The 17,944-nt window shown below is 40.3% G+C and overlaps 1 protein-coding gene across 1 annotated transcript in view; it reads left to right on the forward strand.

Moving 5' to 3' along the window:
• The window catches only part of NELL1 (neural EGFL like 1), a gene marked incomplete at both ends in the record, with an annotated part of 287,941 nt that overhangs the window by 39,231 nt on the left and 230,766 nt on the right, over window positions 1-17,944 (forward strand). The window lies entirely within an intron of this gene.

Consider the following 17,944-nt stretch of genomic DNA (forward strand, 5'->3'; position numbering starts at 1 on the left):
CTGCCATGGGATGAGGAAAGGAAAACAAAGCATTAAAATGAAACAATTCATTGTGATTATGAACAAGCGTGGAAAAGGTTGATTGCTGACTGGGGAGCATTAAATGCATCTCTGTAGTTTAGGCACTAGCTGATGTTATGTTTGGCTGTGATTGCATTTAAGTGTGATAGATTGGTGTGCAGTCTGTTATATTGTGAACTGCTTCACTCAGCACACGTGAAAATTTGAAGAATAGGTAGATGTCAGAGGCATTTTAATTTTATTTTACATAATCAAGCAATCTGCTTTTACTGATTTTTTTGCACCCGCTTCCCCACTTGGGAACTTCTGAGAAACCTGGAAGCTTCTTTTTGCGTGTCCGGAGCTCGTGCTTTTTATTTTCTGAAGGGTATTCTGTCTGCCAGTGCACTTTTTTCCTTTAAAAGTTGTGAAGACTGCAAGGTGGTAGATTGTCAGGATTTCAAGGAATAAAAAGCAGCAAACCTAGAATCTCTCTTCCCTAGAATCTCTCTTCCCTTGGGACTTGATATCACAATGTATTGAAGTCTTTGGCTTTTGCTAACTTAGTGATTGATGAGGAAACTCAACCTGAAATTGGGACCTTCCAAATAGTCTTTAGAAATATGGAAAACGAACCACTACTTTCATGTCGTCTTGCAGTGAAATTTATATAAAAATATCCTTTGCCTTTAGTGAGAAAACCAGTCTATGTGTTTTGGAATTACGGCACTGAAATGGATAGGGTGATGGTAGCAGATACTTCTTTCTTAAGTCTTCAGTTCGTTCAGGCAGGCAGAATAAAATTTTGCGGTCTGATTGGGAGTATGTGGCTACTGGAACGTTTGAAAAAAGTTTTCATTTTGACCAAAGTAATTATGAGATACTGTTTTGAAACGAAAGTTACAACAATTTTCTGTAACTGCATTAAGTACTGACAGTAAAAATCTAATCTGAAGGAAGGTTGGTTATTGAATCCTTTTATTTGGACCCTAGAAGCAATTAAATGCTTAGAGCAATTTTAATTTCATTAAGGCATGAAATCTACAATTTGTAAAGATCATCTTCATTTCAGTTGTCTGGATTTTTTTTTTAATCTTACTGTTATTTGCTTATCTGTTATTTCTTTGCTTAAAACAGCATGCTTTTTGGTTTGTTTATTGACATACTGGGGTTTGAGATAGGTTCTTCATTATCTTCTGTGATTTTTATTTTTTTATGAACAGCAAATGTGTTTCAGGAAGATCCTTTTTGGCAGATTGTTTTGCTGGCTGCCTTCTTGCATACAGTGAGAAAGGAAGACACCACAAAATGCCTGCCTGGTGCAGAAGTCTATCCAGGGATGAGAGGGCTGCTCCAAGTCATGGTTGTGACCTGGTTTTCTTTACAGCAGCAGTCAGCTATAGAGAAATACAAATATGGAATGACCTGTGGTGTTATATGAGGTGATAAATGTGTAGAGCGATCTCTGTCAGGTAGCCCTAGACAGGGATGATCCATCTAAGTGTCCCTTAACGTGGTACATCTCAAGGCGGCTCCCTTCATAAATCCATTCCTAAATGCCTCTGGCTGCGTGTTTGTGGTATTTTTATGACAACTCCTGCAGAAAGGTAATCTGAATATTTTTGAAAGCATTACTCGAGGACAGATCTTACTAAAAGCTTTAATGGAAGAAGAAAAGTCTGAGTTCCTCATTCGACTATAGAACCTCCATTCAGTTAAAGAATGTTGGGAACTTTGGTGCTATAGTTGCCTTCTTTATATTTTAGCTCCCTGCATCTTTGCATTCAGAAGAGGAGTCAACATCATCTTCATCCTTGCACCAGCATTTCCTGATGAAACTACAATAAATGTCAAAAGATGTGATGATAAAGAGCAAGCCAATGAGGGGTACCTCTGAGCACTACTGAAAATTTAAGCCTTCCTCATGTTAGTGTTAGGAAATCGGCAGCTGAAAGCAGGCACAGAATCTAGTGTTAAGAGCTGTAGACTTTATGTGTAAATGTCACCATTTTAAGCTAGTGTCGCTGGCTCTCAGCAGAGTTCAGGGTGCCTAATGAGAAGTGATACTTCTGCAGATTTAATTGAATGAGCCAGTCACAAGGAAAGAGGCTATCACTGCAGTCAGTAGCTCCACCTGTCCCACCTCCTGCAGAGATTTGGTGTCATCAGAACAAGAATATAGCTTGAAGTGTACCTACCTAGTTAAAGTGTGGGTAGTTTTTTGTTTGTGGGTTTTTTTTTGTAAACTTATTTCATCTGTGAAAAATAAAAACAAAGCTAAAAGGAAAACAATTGTCAGGAAAATGAATCCCTTGGATTCCTACTGGATTCCTTTAAAGGGGTTTGCAATATTGCTTCTTTACAGACGCGCCTTACTCCTTTTGTTTAGAGTTATGGAAAAACGTTAGGCATTTGGGAGGCTATTGAGTGATTTGTGAATGCAGTGTTACTAAAGTTAACCTGTACCTGAAGGTGCATAGAGTAGTGTTTGCATTGGGAAAAATAGCCAGCCACAACCTAATTTTGCTACTGGATTTGTATTGATACCCAAAGCTAGTCTCTGGTTTCCAAAAACTAGAGTGGATCAGAAATTACTGGGGGTGAAACTTTTAATTTGTAAACAGATAGTTGAATCTACTTTTATTCTTCCCATCCTTATCACCCACTTTACCCTAATTTGTAAAATTGCTTTGACATTTGGTGCTTGATTGTCTTTTGGATTCAATTCAAAGTTGACTTTGTTTTTCAGACCGGGATAGGTTAGGGAAAAGTACTTGAGAACTAGTAAAAAGCCTTTAGTGCTTTTAAGAGTCATCTTTAAAGCAGTATAATTGCCTCTGTTCTAATGAGAGGTATTATGGTGGGGGAGGCATACATATCAAAGGAGGTATATTTGCCCAAGTACACATCCTTTTAAAATCAGCTCCTGCTGCATCTTACTTGCTCCTTTTGGTGCTCCTTCAAGAACAAGTAGTGAAAATTGTAGCTGAGTTTTTGATGCTAGGGCGTGGAGCTGCTGACACAGAGACTAATATTAAGAGTCCTGACTAAAATCTGGTTAAATGCCAGTGGACTCTTCTCTCTGACTTGGAAAGCCTTTGTGTGGGGCCAAGGCAGTAACCTCATCTTGGACAACTTGTGTAATAATCAGGGGCTGTCCTTGCTAACGTGCGTTTAATGTTCCAGTAAGGTTCCAAAAGCTTAGAAAAATGAAAAGACTTTATTAATTATGAAGTTACAACTGATGCACAAGCAACAACCCACTAGTGGTGAACAAATCATGTTTCAAAATACTGGTTATGTTTATGTAGGATATGTGCTCCCCAACTTCAGGGAAAAAGGGATTGTCAGGGACTTTCTGTTGAGTGTTTAGCTTAAGCTAGAGCAATTGCCATTGTCAGAGAGTCCTTAAATAAACTGTGGCACTATAGGGTTGATATATAAGGAAATAAACTCTGTTATGCGTCTTTTCAGATTGGACCTCTTAGGGGAGCAGAGGCAAAGGATCCCACTGTCCATACCTGTGTTGCCAGGAGATTTGCAACCCTGGGAGACTGCCATAGGCCTGAGAGAGCTGGCGTTTGTCTTCACTGAGAACTTTCAACTGTACAGTCTGTGATGTTGCCTGTGGTACCTGACTGCCCACTTGCAATGCCTGTGCCCCACAACAGCAGCAACACAGAAAAATGTTATGTTTCATAGCATTATGAAGAACTGGGGCTGTTCAGCCTTGAGAAAAGAAGGCTAAGAGGGGATCTTACTAATGTTTATTGATATCTGAAGTGTGGGACACAGGGGGAAATGGCCAGCCTCTTCTCAGTGGTCTGTGGGGACAGGACAAGGGGCGATGGCCTCAAGCTGGAGCACAGGAAGTTCTGCACCAATATGGGGAAGAACTTCTACACATTGAGGGTGAGGGAGCTCTGGGACAGGCTGGCCAGGGGAGTGTGGAGTCTCCATCTCTGGAGATGTTCCAAACTCATCTGGATGCCAACCTGTGTGACCTGTCCTAGGGACCCTGCTTTGGCAGGGGGGTTGGACCCAATGATCTCTGAAGGTCCCTTCCAGCCCCTATGATTCTGTGATTAAGAGTGAGGGAATGGCATGGAGCCTACAATTTAAAAGGGCTAGGTACTGTATCAAGATGTATTTTACTGACAGTTTAAGGAATACAAATTCCAAATTGTTCTGAGCATGTAGAATTAGTCTGGGGAGGTAACCTTGAAGGCTGCTTGCTTTATGTTTTTGTTTTATTTCTCATCAACCATACTGCTACGAATGTACTCACCTGTTCAGACAGTATCAGCATTCCTTTACTTGAACTCTTCTGCAGGAGTAAAAGGGAGAAAGGCACTTTGCTGCAAACTACGCAATGCTTTTGAGTGAAAATATGTGCTGAAGTGCCTTTTAGTATGAATACAGTGTATGGTTTTGATGGATACCCTTAGTTGTTTGATGGGAGGGGGTTGGTAAGAGCAGAAGAGAATAGATTATAAAACTGGAGCAGGCTAGGAAGTAGTCTCCCAGCTGAAAAAAACATGTCTGCTGCTTTTATGTTTCTCCTGATAGAACAGAGCATTAGGAAATAAAAAATGCATGAGCAGTGAGAACTTGTTAATTGGAAAAATAAATAAATTAAAGCAATGTAATCCAAATATGGGAATCCAAGACCTCTGAGTTCTTATTTATAAGAGATTCTGGCTGCCAACCTGAGGTTTTCAACTTCTCTAAACAAAGTCCTATCACTTAAATTAAAATGTAATAAATTTAAAGAGGTTAAGGGATATATTTAAAAAGAGGGATTCACCATTTTACATACTGTAAACCACTTTCTCTTGAGAGAGAAGATGGCATGGTGGTAGTGTTAGGCAGCTAGGTAATTTAGTCTCAACATTTGAATGTGATTTTGTGACCTAGATTGCTTCTTCACTCTTTAAGCTGTAGCAGAAGCTGTCAGAGAAATGTTTACTTGGGTAGAGTGCTATAATTGTGCATTACAGGTGCACCCAACTTCAGATTCCCGGTGTTGTGGATTGGAAGTTAATTTTCACCTACTGACTGTCCCTTTTTTTTTGGTGGTTTTTCTTTTTTTTGACAGAAAGGCTATAAACTGTTTAGCATAAGAGAGATCTCCAGCTGGCTTATCACGTCAGCTGTTGTCAGGCCAGTATCATTATAGTAATTGTAGTTAAGCCACAAGGAAATGTTCAGGATGCATTCAGCATTACTTGAGGAAAAAAAAAATTAAAAGTGTTTTTTAATACCCAGGGTTTTTCATCAAATGGCTAACACCTCAGCAGGATGGTAGTATGGTTGTGGTGGAAGACTGAATGCTGAGGCCTAAACCCACTCTGTAATTATGATTTTATTTTATTTTTTCTTAGATGAACTAGTTGAACTTTTTGCTATACTGCACTGATAGAATTTGGAGAAGGCCATGAGTATTTATGAAAGTGATTGAAAAGTACTATAGAAAAAGCCCCAAACCAATCTGTACCTGTTCCTGACTGCCTTGACTCCGGTCACCACCCTTAAGAGGCGGCAGCCACTCATAGTTAGTACACATACCTGGGGCGCTGAGCTGCAGCAGAGAGGCCTCACGTAGCTGCTGCTCCTGGTGGAGCAGGCATCTGGTCCAGCTTCTTTCAGTACTGCTGGTGTCATTTACCAAAGACTAGAGTTCAGGGCCTTGACTGGGAGTTTGTGGTACCCTCCTGAGTTTTAGGGACCTGTGGAGCCCGTTTGGTAGTTGCAAAGCCTGACTACTGCTGAACACAGACTTAACAGTGTTTGGGTTTTGTTGTTGGGTTTTTTCTTCTTTTTTTTTTTTTAATGTAGAACTGGGGACTTGTGGTGCTTTCCACATTGAATTGAAGACAAGATAGACACTTAGATTTCTTCAGCAGAGCAGGAGTAATGTGTTATGCTTTACCATTGGCACCTTGTATTAATCAGGTTTGTATGCTAGGGGTGTGTCAGAATGGATGATGAGAGAGGAAGCAATCTTGAATCAAGACTGGCAAACCTCAAAAAAATCTAGTAATTTCCTAAAGTGTGTGAATAGGTGTGTTATCCCATTCTGAAATATTTTTTGCACTGGTACAATATACTTAGTTTCTTTTTATAACATCAAAGCACTAAGCCCCCTTTAACCCCCTTAAATCAGTGTGATTTACTTAAAAGTGCAGTCTCTGAAAATTTAGCCTGCATAGTTTGAAATACATCTGGATGTTTGTTTCTGTGGATTTTTTTTTTTCCAGGGGAAGCCCCCTGCTGCTTGGTTCTATTTTCTTTTCATTTCTTGGAGTGCTGATGAGGGTCATATAGACAGAGAGGTGATCATGGTAATTTGAGAACCAACCATATAGAGCAAATATTTTGGGTTTTTTTCCTTTCAGATTTTAAAAAAAAAGAACTCAACTATTTTTCTCCAGCCAGGCGATTAACTGAGATTGAAAACATAAATGAACTCCTCTGTTTGAAGTGGTTAGCTAACCTCTGGAGTTTAGAACTGGAAGTCATATAGGGTAACACTGGAGCTGAATTGAAAAATGGTAGTAGAATTTAAGTTAAGGAATTTTATCAAAGCATTGTTCCTCTGCCAAAGAGCAGATGAGAACCCCTCTGAACTATTCAGATGCTAACATCAGATCTTAGTCTCCGTACAGTAAATAGTTCAGTGTCTTTCCAAGTGATCTGAAACCTCCTGAGTGCTGTGGGATGTGAGACGGCGCCTGAGCAAACAGGACTGAGACTGCTCAAGTGTGTGAAATCAGCCCAAAGTTCTGTGTAGTGGTTTGGTCTTCCTTTAACCATTTAGAACAATAATTCTCAAAAGGTAATTGTTTTAGAAATGCAATCTTGTCAAAATAAGTCAAGTTGACTGCGAGGAGGTGGAGACTGCTTGACTGCATTTATTAGTACCTGAAACCTGACAGTCCCCATCACTGTACCACTTGGGGACAGAGTAAACTGACAGCATTGTTAGCAGCAGACAGTGGTGCAGGAGCATTCATGGTTGTTCCTTGGGTATGAGGTGCTGGCGCTGTGTGGAGTGCTCAGAGATATAAGGTGTCAAGCCTTGGAAACACTGTGAGAGTGGTTGTCATGAGTCTGTGGTGTTACTAATTGTGCTGCAGAAGCAATGTGGAGTCCTCTCTTGCTTTGTGTGTCCTGCAGAGCCACTTGGCATGTTTGCAGACTTACCTGTGTATGGGAGAGCTTTATCCAGGCCTCCATTAGATTTGGATGGTCCTGCAACATGTGAGGGCGTCAAGTGGGCTCAGACAGGACATCTGAATTTCTCATTCTGTGCTGTGGGTGAGGGCTGCTTTGGAAATATGCTGAGAGAATGGCAAAGGCAGTCCAGTCTCATGCTTCAGGAGGTAAAGTTTAAAAAAAACCCACAACAAAAAAAAATCAGATACTGACCGCTGCTTCCAGTGTAATAAATATTTTAATGATGTGAAGAATCATTACTGTGATCTGTATTACTGGTGTAATGGTATATTGAAGGAGCACTAAGGTGAAAGATGGTAGTTTGATCCTCAGCATAGGAGTTAAGGTAACATACAATTTGCAGTCGTCTAAGTTGTTTTCATATCTGAGACCGCTCCATAATACAGAATCAGCAGAAGTTGCATTAATTGAGCTGCAATTTTAGCGTCATTCCCTTCAGCATGTCAAAAGTGAGAGCAAGTAACTAGCATTGTGTCAACCAGTGCAACTGCAAGGGCTTCTCAGCCCTAGCTGAATCTTTGTGTCGTGACAGCCCCTCACCTTAAACTCAGTGGGAAGATGTGTTGTGCAGTATCCCCTGGGTGGGATCCTGGCCCCAGTGACATCTGCAGTGAAGCTCTCGCTGACTCCAGCTAAGCCATGCTTTTACCTCCACAGTGCCGCTGATGTTATGAGAAATGAACTCCAAAGCTGAGTGCTGTCCCTGGGGGGTGCTCTTCTGTCTGTCTGCATGGCAGTTTCCATCAAAACTTAATTTTAGAACCAATATAATGGCTTGTTCTATGTTTACTGTATGTTTCATACACCTCCTCAGTCATGGCCAATTAGTTATTATGGAGAGAGTGCAATGTTATCTTGCAAACCATCACAGCTAAACCAGGCAGTTGAAAAATAGCATGGGAAAATGAAGGTGTGGGTTATCTGATGAGCCTGCAGTAAGAACTGGGGAGCGTGGAATGAGTCTGCCCTCCGTGGGCTTAGAGAGACAGTGGCTAATGGGGAGGAGTGGCAGCTCCGGGGAGAGCTGAGTGCCGTTGCACAGAGCAGAGACAACCCTCGTGGGAGTACTCTGGCGAGAACGTGGAAGCAAAGGCATGGTGATAACAAGCAAAGCCTGTGGTCCTCAGCCTGCAGTTACATTCAGTCATGAAAGGAAATTGGCTCTGGAATATGGATGAGATTATTTTGTGATTATACACATCATTTGGTGATGACATGAAGCCCTTGATGAGATGATCCTGTGACAAGATACACTGTAAAGCAATTACCTTCTCAGCAGATGGGATTTTTTGGAGGGGGGGAAAGAATCAGTTCAGTAGAAAGGTTGCTGGTGGCTGTCTTCCTTTTATTTTTTTTTAATTTTTTTTTTTGTAACAGTACAGAAAGGAGTTGGAATGAAAAGCCTGATTCTTTTCACAGTTGCACCTGTTTTACCATACTAGGTAAAGTGACTTTGGGGTTGAGAGTAGGATGAGACAGAGAAGAGGAAGGCTGCATATATTTTGTGAAAAAGAGCTGTTTCTAAGCTGTAAGCTTACTTCAGATTCTGCTGTAATTGTCAGTTGCAAAGACCTGTGTGCTGCAGATCTCGGGCCAGGGATTGACATGTCATAATATAATGCAGGTAGATGTAATGGAAGCAAAGTTTCAGCACTGCCAGTTCTCACTCAATAAATGTCTTGTGACAAACAGCAGCAATAATCTTAGAATTTTCCCCCCTCCCCCCATGACAAAATGGGAATGACATAAACCATGTAACCATGGTTTTACTACTTCATTCTAGTAGAATGGTATATGTGGGTTAATTTTGTTGCTAGACCTAAAGTTCCATTGCTGCTTTGTTAGCGTTATTATGATGCACATTTTACCCTCTTTCTTTCTGATGTGAGATAGTCTTGTTTACTACTTGCTTCATAGATACTTTAATATAGTTTTTTTTTAATCTCATATCCATCTCGCTCTAAGGGCTTCTTGTTTAATTTGTGGGAGAAGTGCTTTTCCTCTTTTTCTGTCTTGGAAGAACACATTGAATTAATTTCCCTTTCTTATTTCTAGAATCCATTTTTAATTGCTCAGGCTTGATTTACTGGTATTGGTCTGGAACGTACTCTGAATATTTGCTTCATCTGCAATGGGCATTTGGTATTGTGTTTGGTATGATAACAAATGACCATGCTGCGTTTTTTAACTTTCTTGTGAAGTTTGCTGTTAACAGTTCTGGTTTAGAACCTGATTCAAAGCTTGCTGAGGTTAACGGATGCCTTTTAGAGACCATGTGAATTTAGTGTTTTGTTCATTTATAAGTGTATTTGTGTCTGTAGTGGATACTTGTGTGCATCATAAAACTTTCTGTTGCTACCTGTTTTATGCTCTGATAGTCAGATAGCAGTAGTTGCTCACAAGTGGTAAAGATAAAATATCTTTTGTAAATCAGATATTTATTTGAAAGTAGTATTTGAGCTGTGTGGCTCTCAGCTCTCTACTGAGAAGTTTAAAGGTAATTGATATTAATTCATAAGAGTTGTGGACGTATTTTTTTTAAAGAAAAGCCTGTATATGTAGATACCATTTCCCTCAGCGCTTAAGATTGGCATTCTTTTGGCCCTTAAGCCCTGCTCTAGTCAAGAAGGCTGAATATAGTTAAAGTTGGCATCATCACCAGAAACAGTGACAAATATGTTCCTCTTGTGCTTCTGCTACACGTAGATTATATGCAAGTTTTACGGGCAAAGCCAGGACCATGAGCCACGTGTTGTTTATCTTAGATTTATCAGATCAAAAGAGACTTCAGGGAACACTATTAAAAGAAAACGTTGCTGTTGTGGTACCAGCATTAGCTGGTAGGCAGCTAGGCACCAGACAGTCACTGCCCCCACAGTGGAATGGGGAAGAGAATCGTAAGAATAAAAGGGAGGGCGAGGAGAAGTGCATTGAGTTAAAGACAGTTTAACAGGTAAAGCAAAACTGTGCACAAGCAAAGAAAAATAGGGAATTAATTCACTACTTCCCAATGGCCAGCAGGTGTTTATCTGTTTCCAGGAAAACCATGCTTTAGGTCATATGTTGGTTGCTTGGGAAGACAAATGCCTGAAGTCCATGTCCCCTCCCCAGCTTTCTCCTTTCTCACTGCTTGTATTGCTGAGGTGATGCCATATGGTATGGCATATTCCCTAGGTCAGCTGGGGTCAGCTGTTCTAGCTGTGTCCTCTTCTAAGTTCTCGTGCACCCCCAGACTGCTCTTTGTCAGGGTAGCATGAAAAGAAGAAAAGACCGGGTGCTGTGTAAGTGCTGCTCAGCACTGGATAAAACATGGGTGAGTTATCCACACTGTTTTGGTCACAAATCCCAAGCCTGCAGCATATGAACTGCTTTGAAAATTAACTCTATCCCAGCCAGAAGCAGCCCAGTAGGCAATGGTGAAATAACCATTTGGGTATCAAACTAGCTGAGCTGTTAGTGAAAATTCCTTATTTCTGTCTGAAAAATTACAGATAGTGCATGTGTATTGAAGCGCAACGTGCTCTGGATACATCATATATAAGATACAGTTGAATTTATGGTTGGTCTTAGTGGGTTTTTTTAACAACTTTTTAAAATCTGAAGCAAAAGGCTAAATTTGTATTTCTGTCTAGAGTCTGACTCAAACTATTTTCTGGGCTTCTTGCACTTTCAGGGGTGTTGCATTTGTTACATGAGGAAGGGTAAACACTGTAGCCTTGTAGACAGGCTGTTAGCCTCAGGCTTAGACATTTATAGAGCACAGTGACTGCTATAGTCAGGAGCCAATTCTATCTGTTTCATGCTTTGCAAAGTAAAGTTAATAATAATGACCTTATTTGTAAAGGTGTTTGAATTAATCTCAGGGTTTCCAGATTAAAGGCACCATACAGTTATAATATCCTGAGAAAGATGGGTTTTTTCCCTTCGTGTGGCTGATGTCATACCATTTAGTAGGTCCAAGTCCTGTACTTTGAATCAATAACAATGATTTGTGTAGTTTGATGCCAAATAAATACTGTTGAAATTCATTGATAACTTTGTAGGAAACTAAAAAGCCTAATGTGCTTTGTAAAGAAAGCCCCACGTGGCCGGTTAATATCTGTGACTATCTCCTTTTTCAATTTATGTGTAGAGAATTAAACCCTGAAACCTGCCAATGAAATGTAGTCTTCTAACTGTCTTGATTTTATATTGGCTTAATTTTGTCCTGTTTATTAGAGGGTCTTGAAAGTTAATTTGCATGCCTCTTGGATGACGGAAAGAGATTGCTTATGCAGTTTTATTGAGATATGTTTTTATTTTTAAATGTAGGTTTGGAGTTAGGGTGATCAAACTGAAAAGTAGAGTAGGTGCACTCTATCTCTGCGGTTATACAGGAGAAGCAATGAAATCGTTTGGGTGACAGCTTGAAGAGAATTTAAAAACGGAACATGTAGTCTTGAATCTTTTACCAAACTTACACTATTACTGAAAACCACCTATTTTTTTTTTTTCTGCCAGAGCTGAACAATAACTTTTGATTAAATAGTTGGCAGCTACTATTGTATATTCAAAATTTAATAACAAAAGGCTTCTCTTAAAAAGTGAGATTTTAATCTAAATTGCTTTCCTCTGTTAAGTGATTGTGAACTCCTGTACTATGACAGAGGAGACAGCACGAGAAATCAGAATTTCCCTCAGGGAGATTATTTTTCTGAAATAGAACACTGGAAACTGAATGAATAATTCAGTTAAAGTTGCTCCAGAACTGAGTGTGTGTCAAATAATGCATCCTATCTGTAAACACTATCAAGAAAATCCAATCACATTGGTATTGGCACATTTTCATTGGGAAGCATATAGAAAACAGTTTGAAAGAAAAATATATAAAGATATCATAGTATTTCTTTTCAAAATCAGTTCTTAACCCCTTCAGAAGAATATGCGTAAAGACAAATGCCAGTATTGTATGTTAAGGCTGGAGACCAATATAATCGTTGGTTTCTTTATGCAGTTGGGGTTCAGAAAACATACTGGACGAACTTTTTGAAGTGGCTGGTTATTTTTATACAATGGACTGTGTTAGGACACCTGACACTTGCTTTTTCAGATGTAGTGAGTTTTTGCAGCCTCAGATGGTGATGGTGACAGTGGTCAAGGTGGTCAACACCCTCTGTAAATTAGATTGGGAGACTGATGCAAAATGTGGGGCAATCTCCCTCTCTTCTCTGAGTCTTACAGCAGTTGAGAGTGTTATTTCAGAGCCTCTGCTGTGAACAGCGTGTTATTTTGTGTGACTTATTCATACCCTTCAGTTTATTTAAAGGATCTGAGGATCCAGATGGATGTATAGAGGGTAACAAATGTTTGCAAGAGAATGTCAGCTTTGAGGATCAGATTTTGAATTGCAAAAATGTGTTTTGATGATTCACCCTGATGTCAGCAAGGGTTCCTATGCAGTCATTGGAGGGGCCTTGAGAGAGTGATTCATTTACTGTAAGGTGAATCACACCCTGCAAACGCTTATGTCTCTTCATTAAATAAGCTCCACTGTAGGTGTAAACTCTTGAGACAACTAAAATTTGGGGTGATGAATTCAACACCTGGTCACTACGTGGAAATTTATAACTGAGAAATGAGGTTCCTGCCATGCCTCAGGTACAGCAACATTTAGACTGCAGCTATTTGATTCTTAATTTTATTGCTAATGAAATAAATCTCCCTTGTTCATATCTAGTCTGCAAATTTGAGAAGGTAAGCTCCTATTTTAATAACCTACTCGTATTTTAGACCTGAAAGAATTTGGAAATTTCATTACTTAGTCTGGTACTTTATACAGTAACTCTTGTAAGTTGTGGTGATTTAACCCTGGCTGGAGGCCAGATGCCCGCCAAAGCTGCTCTATCACTCGTCTTTTTAGCTTGACAAGGGTGAAGATATACATTGGAAGGCTTTGGAGTGGAGATAAGGACAGGGAGAGATCATTCCACAATCAGCGTCACGGGCAAAACAGACTCAGCACAGAATAAAGTAAAGAAAACTCTGTAATGGATGACACTGCCCTGCACCCCCAGTGACACCAGAGTCGGGGGATGAGAAGTGCAGCCAGATCTTAAAGCACCTCCCCTCACCCCTCCCTTCTTAGCAGGCTTCATTTAGTCATGATTTTGCTCCCATTTTTCCTACTCCCCCCCCCCCCCCCCCCCATCATGGCACAGGGAGGGGCAGGGAACCAGGGTTTTGGTCAGTTCCTCACAAATTGTTTCCCTTGTTAGTTGCGGGGGCTTTGGGAGAGAGTATTCTATGAGCTTCTCCAACATGAGTCCTTTCTGTTGGGGCATCAGCTCTTCACCAATTGCCTAAGCACGGCTTCGTTCCATGGGGTGCTGACCTTCAGGCTCAGACTGTTCCAGCCTGGTCCTCCATGGAGTCACAAGCCCCCTAGCAACCCTGCTCCAGCATGGGTTGGTCTCTCCATGGGCTGCAGGTTTTGCTGCCAGGAGCTTGCTCCAATGCAAGTTGCCCATGGGGTCACAGCATCCTTCAGGTGTCTCTACCCGCTCTGGTGTGGGGTCCTCTATGGGCTGTAGATCGGATCTATGCTCCCCGTCATCATCCATGGGCTGCAGGGGGACAGCCTGCTTCACCATTGTCTTCTCCATGAGCTGCAGGGGAATCTCTCTCTCCAGTACCTGGAGCACCTTGTGTTCCCCCCCACCCCCGGCTCCTTCTTCCCTGGCCTTGGTGTCTGCACGGCTTCTTAAATCTTCTCACTCCCTTCTCTGTTGGCAAAAAGTGGCTGCTAGTGTTTTTTTCTTCTTAAATGTGAGGTCATTATGAAGATAAAACCAATTTTAGACTGCATGTGTGGAAGGGAACAGTCTCCTTGTCTAACAGAGGCTTGATTTCTAGAGAGATTTTTCCTTCTAGGCAAAGACACATGTATGCATATGTATTTGCCTGCAAATATTTAGGATATGCTTCCTTTCAGGAATACACCGATTATTTGAGAAAAATTTTTCTGTATATTGTATTGATTGTGCCACAGATGCCTGTTTGGAATGTGTCCTTGAAAAAGGTGTTTCTGCGGATTGCATGAGAGCACTTAATAAATCCAAGCGTGCAGGTAGGGTAGAGGTGTAGATACAAGGAGACATTGGTCTTTGTCAATTAGCAGGTATGTTTCTTACTGTGTTTTCCTAAATGGATCTGCGGTGAGTGCATGTATTCTGAGCATGAACACTTGGAGAAAGAAAGATTGGTTCATGGTTGTATTACTCCAGGTTTATGGTTTAGCTTCTTTGAAATATGTCAGCATAAAGGGGCAAACCAAGCTTTCTCTTGGAAAGTGAATGCAGTAATCATAAATCTGAAAGTGTGAAGTATGGAGTAGAGCTTCCATTAACCTAGAGACCGGGGTCTCCTCATGCTGGAGGGACTATTCAGTCTGTGGTAATTTTAGAGACCGCAGTTCCCTGGAGTCCACTTTCTAAGCATGCCTATTCTTGTGAAGCGCATTGTGCATTTCTCTGTGTGGGTATCAAAGCCAAATGTATTGAAAACTGATCTCCAAGGAGCTCTAGACCAGCACTTCATAAACTGAAAGTGTAGTGGATATAATTTAGCTATTCATAGGCCAAATACAAAGTATTGGTCAAGCATGGATAAAGCCACAGAAGGCGACACATCTCAGCCCAGAAAATCAAGCAAGGGAATGAGAATGATATGGAAATTTAATGTAGACATAAAAAAAGAAGGATCCTTTTCCGTCTGTTCAGCAGCAGTAGTTTTTCAGCCCGAAAAACACCTCTTTTCTTCCAAAAGAAAACTAGTACAGGAAGGGGATCAGGGCAAGGGTTTTTCCTGCTTCACAAGCAATAGTAGTAAGACAATTTCAACTTTAAGTAGTAACTTTTCTCATTATACTTTGACATATGTTACAAAATGTTTGTGCTTTATGGATTTGCCTTAGGTGTAGTGAACACCTGAAAAACCAGGTGACTAATCAGTAATATTTGATAGATTTGTAAGTGGTGTACACACCTGGGCAGTTGTAATGTCTGGGTGACAGCCTGTTCCTGACTATTTCTGCAAGTGCCACCTTTATCATTTTGTATGGACAGGGTGCCTTCGTCATCCATCAAGTCTCCTCAAAAGCCTGCTTTAGGAACACCGAACCACTTCAAGCTGTTCTTGTGACTTAAAACATACATGTGGCAGCCCAGACACGTGCCTGGTTCCTGGCTTCACTGCAGCTGGACATCATTCAGATCCACTGGCTATCAGCTGCCAATGCGTGTAGCTGGTGAAACTGTTCACTGATATTTGGAAACATTTGTTTTCATCTTTATTAAAGCTAGTGATTGAGAATTAGTAATGCTGTCGTGTTTCTTGGCTCATATTGACTCAAAGACTACTTTCATGTAGTTTCAGTTTGTCTTTGTGTAGCTGTTTTGCCTTTGTGGAGCAGCTACCAGTCTTGCTGGAAAAGTCCCTTGGATATTTTTTGCATCCATCCTTTTATGTCAGGAGGATTCTTCCTCTCCCCAATTTTTGTTCTTGTTCATTAGATAAGTAATACATGGTGAACCATGCTCTTTGTCATCCTTTTTTTTTGTTTTTGTTTTGTTAAACAGTTATGAATTCAGTGCTTGTTTGACCTTTTCATTTCTCAAGAGTCTAGAGGGGATGATATGATAGTGATATGATGACTCGCTGGGGCTATTTTGCTGATGTTTGTCAGTATACAGTAATAAAGTAAGCTCATGTTGTTTGCAAACCAAATAGTGTCAACCAAAACATCCTTTTACATAGGAAGATTAGCAAGGACTGATTTATGTCTCCTGTCTTCTCATGAATCCTAAGCCTATAACTCCATCAGCAGATCCACAGAGAAGAAAACCAACTAATCTCTTAGATATGTGTTAATTAAAGTGCTAACCAACCTTTAGTTAATCCCTTTATTTGAGGTAAATATCTGCTTCCAGAATAGATTTGAACAGTAGAGGAATATGGGGAATCCTGAGCGTGTGTTTTAGGAATGGCACTTTCTGAGAAGACTCTAGAAGGAAGGTTGCTGCAGCCTATTCTGTATAGGTTGAAAGTCTTTATTAAATCATCAGAAAAGAGAAGATAAACCACTTGAGCCTGCTTCTGATTTTTCATTTGTACTTGCTGTTTTTGAACTGTCATATGATACTGTCAGTTAGGTTTGGGTTTTTTTCTATGTGATTGCAGACAGATTGTAGATTTCATTTATAAACTTTATCTGGGCCAGGTGAATAAAAATCAAATATTCTTCACTAAGCAGTATTGCTGAACCTGGTTAGCACTGGGATTTTATTGCTTAGCAGAAATTAAATTCTTTATGCAATATTTACTCATCTTTTTCAAGATTTGAAATATTTTGGTGAGGACATCGTTGCCCTAAGTCATGAATAAAGATGTGTTCTATATCAAAAATGAAATTTCTAATATGATGGTGTAATTCAGTGGTTGGTTTTCTCAAGGAACGTACTAATTCTTTATTCCTTGTTCAGTGTTTTGCAGCAGTTTGGGTTTTGAGTAGATCTTCATAGGAGATACGGCAGAACAGGCCTACTTAGGCTTTAAAATATTGATTGTGATGATGCATGTGAAATTTCTGTAATTTTTAAAACAGGTTTTAAAAGAATATTGTCTTGTTTTGCCATTTGAACAGGTAGAAGACCTCAGTGTGTAATTTTATAGATAGCAAGAAGTAATTAGCTAGTGGAGGCAGAACTTTCCAAGAGCTTGGAATGTATCGTCTTGATGAAATGTGATGAATTAGGGCTGATGATAATTATAATAAACTTGAGCTATAAAATCATGAGCATTAGAAGCTGCCTTCTGGCTTCTGTACTTGCATTCTTAAGCTGAAATTTTCAAGTAATGATTTTGTTCTTAGGACTGGGATTTTTGTTGGTGTTGCTTTTTAAGGAAATAGGAAGTTTATCTCTAGTTTTTTGGATTGTTTCCATTTAGTTTTGAGAAATGGCTTCCTCCTTCTCTGTATAAACAAAAGTAGGTGTAATGTATGAATCTTTGCACTTGACATAAACAACCTTCAGACTTTATAGAGTTTTCTTGAAGTTCTTTAATTCTAGCCCTCCACAAATGTATGAATTTTCCAATAACATGGTAGGGTGGCTTTGACCCTGGCTGGACACCAGGTGACCACCAAGCTGCTCTAACACTTGCCCTCCTCAATGGGACAGAGGAAATTAAAACATAGTGAAAGGTTTAAAGGTCAAGATTAAGGACAGGGGTATTAATTGCCAATTACTGTCATGGGCAAAACAGACTAAACGAAATTAATTTAATTTGTTACTAATCAAATCGGAGTAGGGTAATGAGAAATAAACCCAAATCTTAAAACAACTTTTCCCTTCCTTCTTTGCAAGCTCAACTTCGCTCCTGATTACCTGTACTTCCTCCATCCAAAGGGGCACAGAGGGACAGGGAATGGGGTTTTGATCAGTTCATCATATAACTTCTCTGCCACTCTTTCTTCCTTACGCTTTTCCCCTGCTGCAGTGTGGAGTCCCTCCCACAAGAGACAGTCCTCCATGAACTCCAATGAGAGTCCTTCCCATGGGCTGCAGTTCTTTCATGAACTGAAAGGGTGGGCCTTTTCAGCAGGGTGTAGTCTTTTAGGAAAAGACTGCTCTAGCATGGGTGCCCCCAAGATCACAAGTCCCCTCAG

Source organism: Gallinula chloropus, assembly GCF_964237585.1.
Source record: "Gallinula chloropus genome assembly, chromosome: 4".
Lineage (NCBI taxonomy): Eukaryota > Metazoa > Chordata > Aves > Gruiformes > Rallidae > Gallinula > Gallinula chloropus.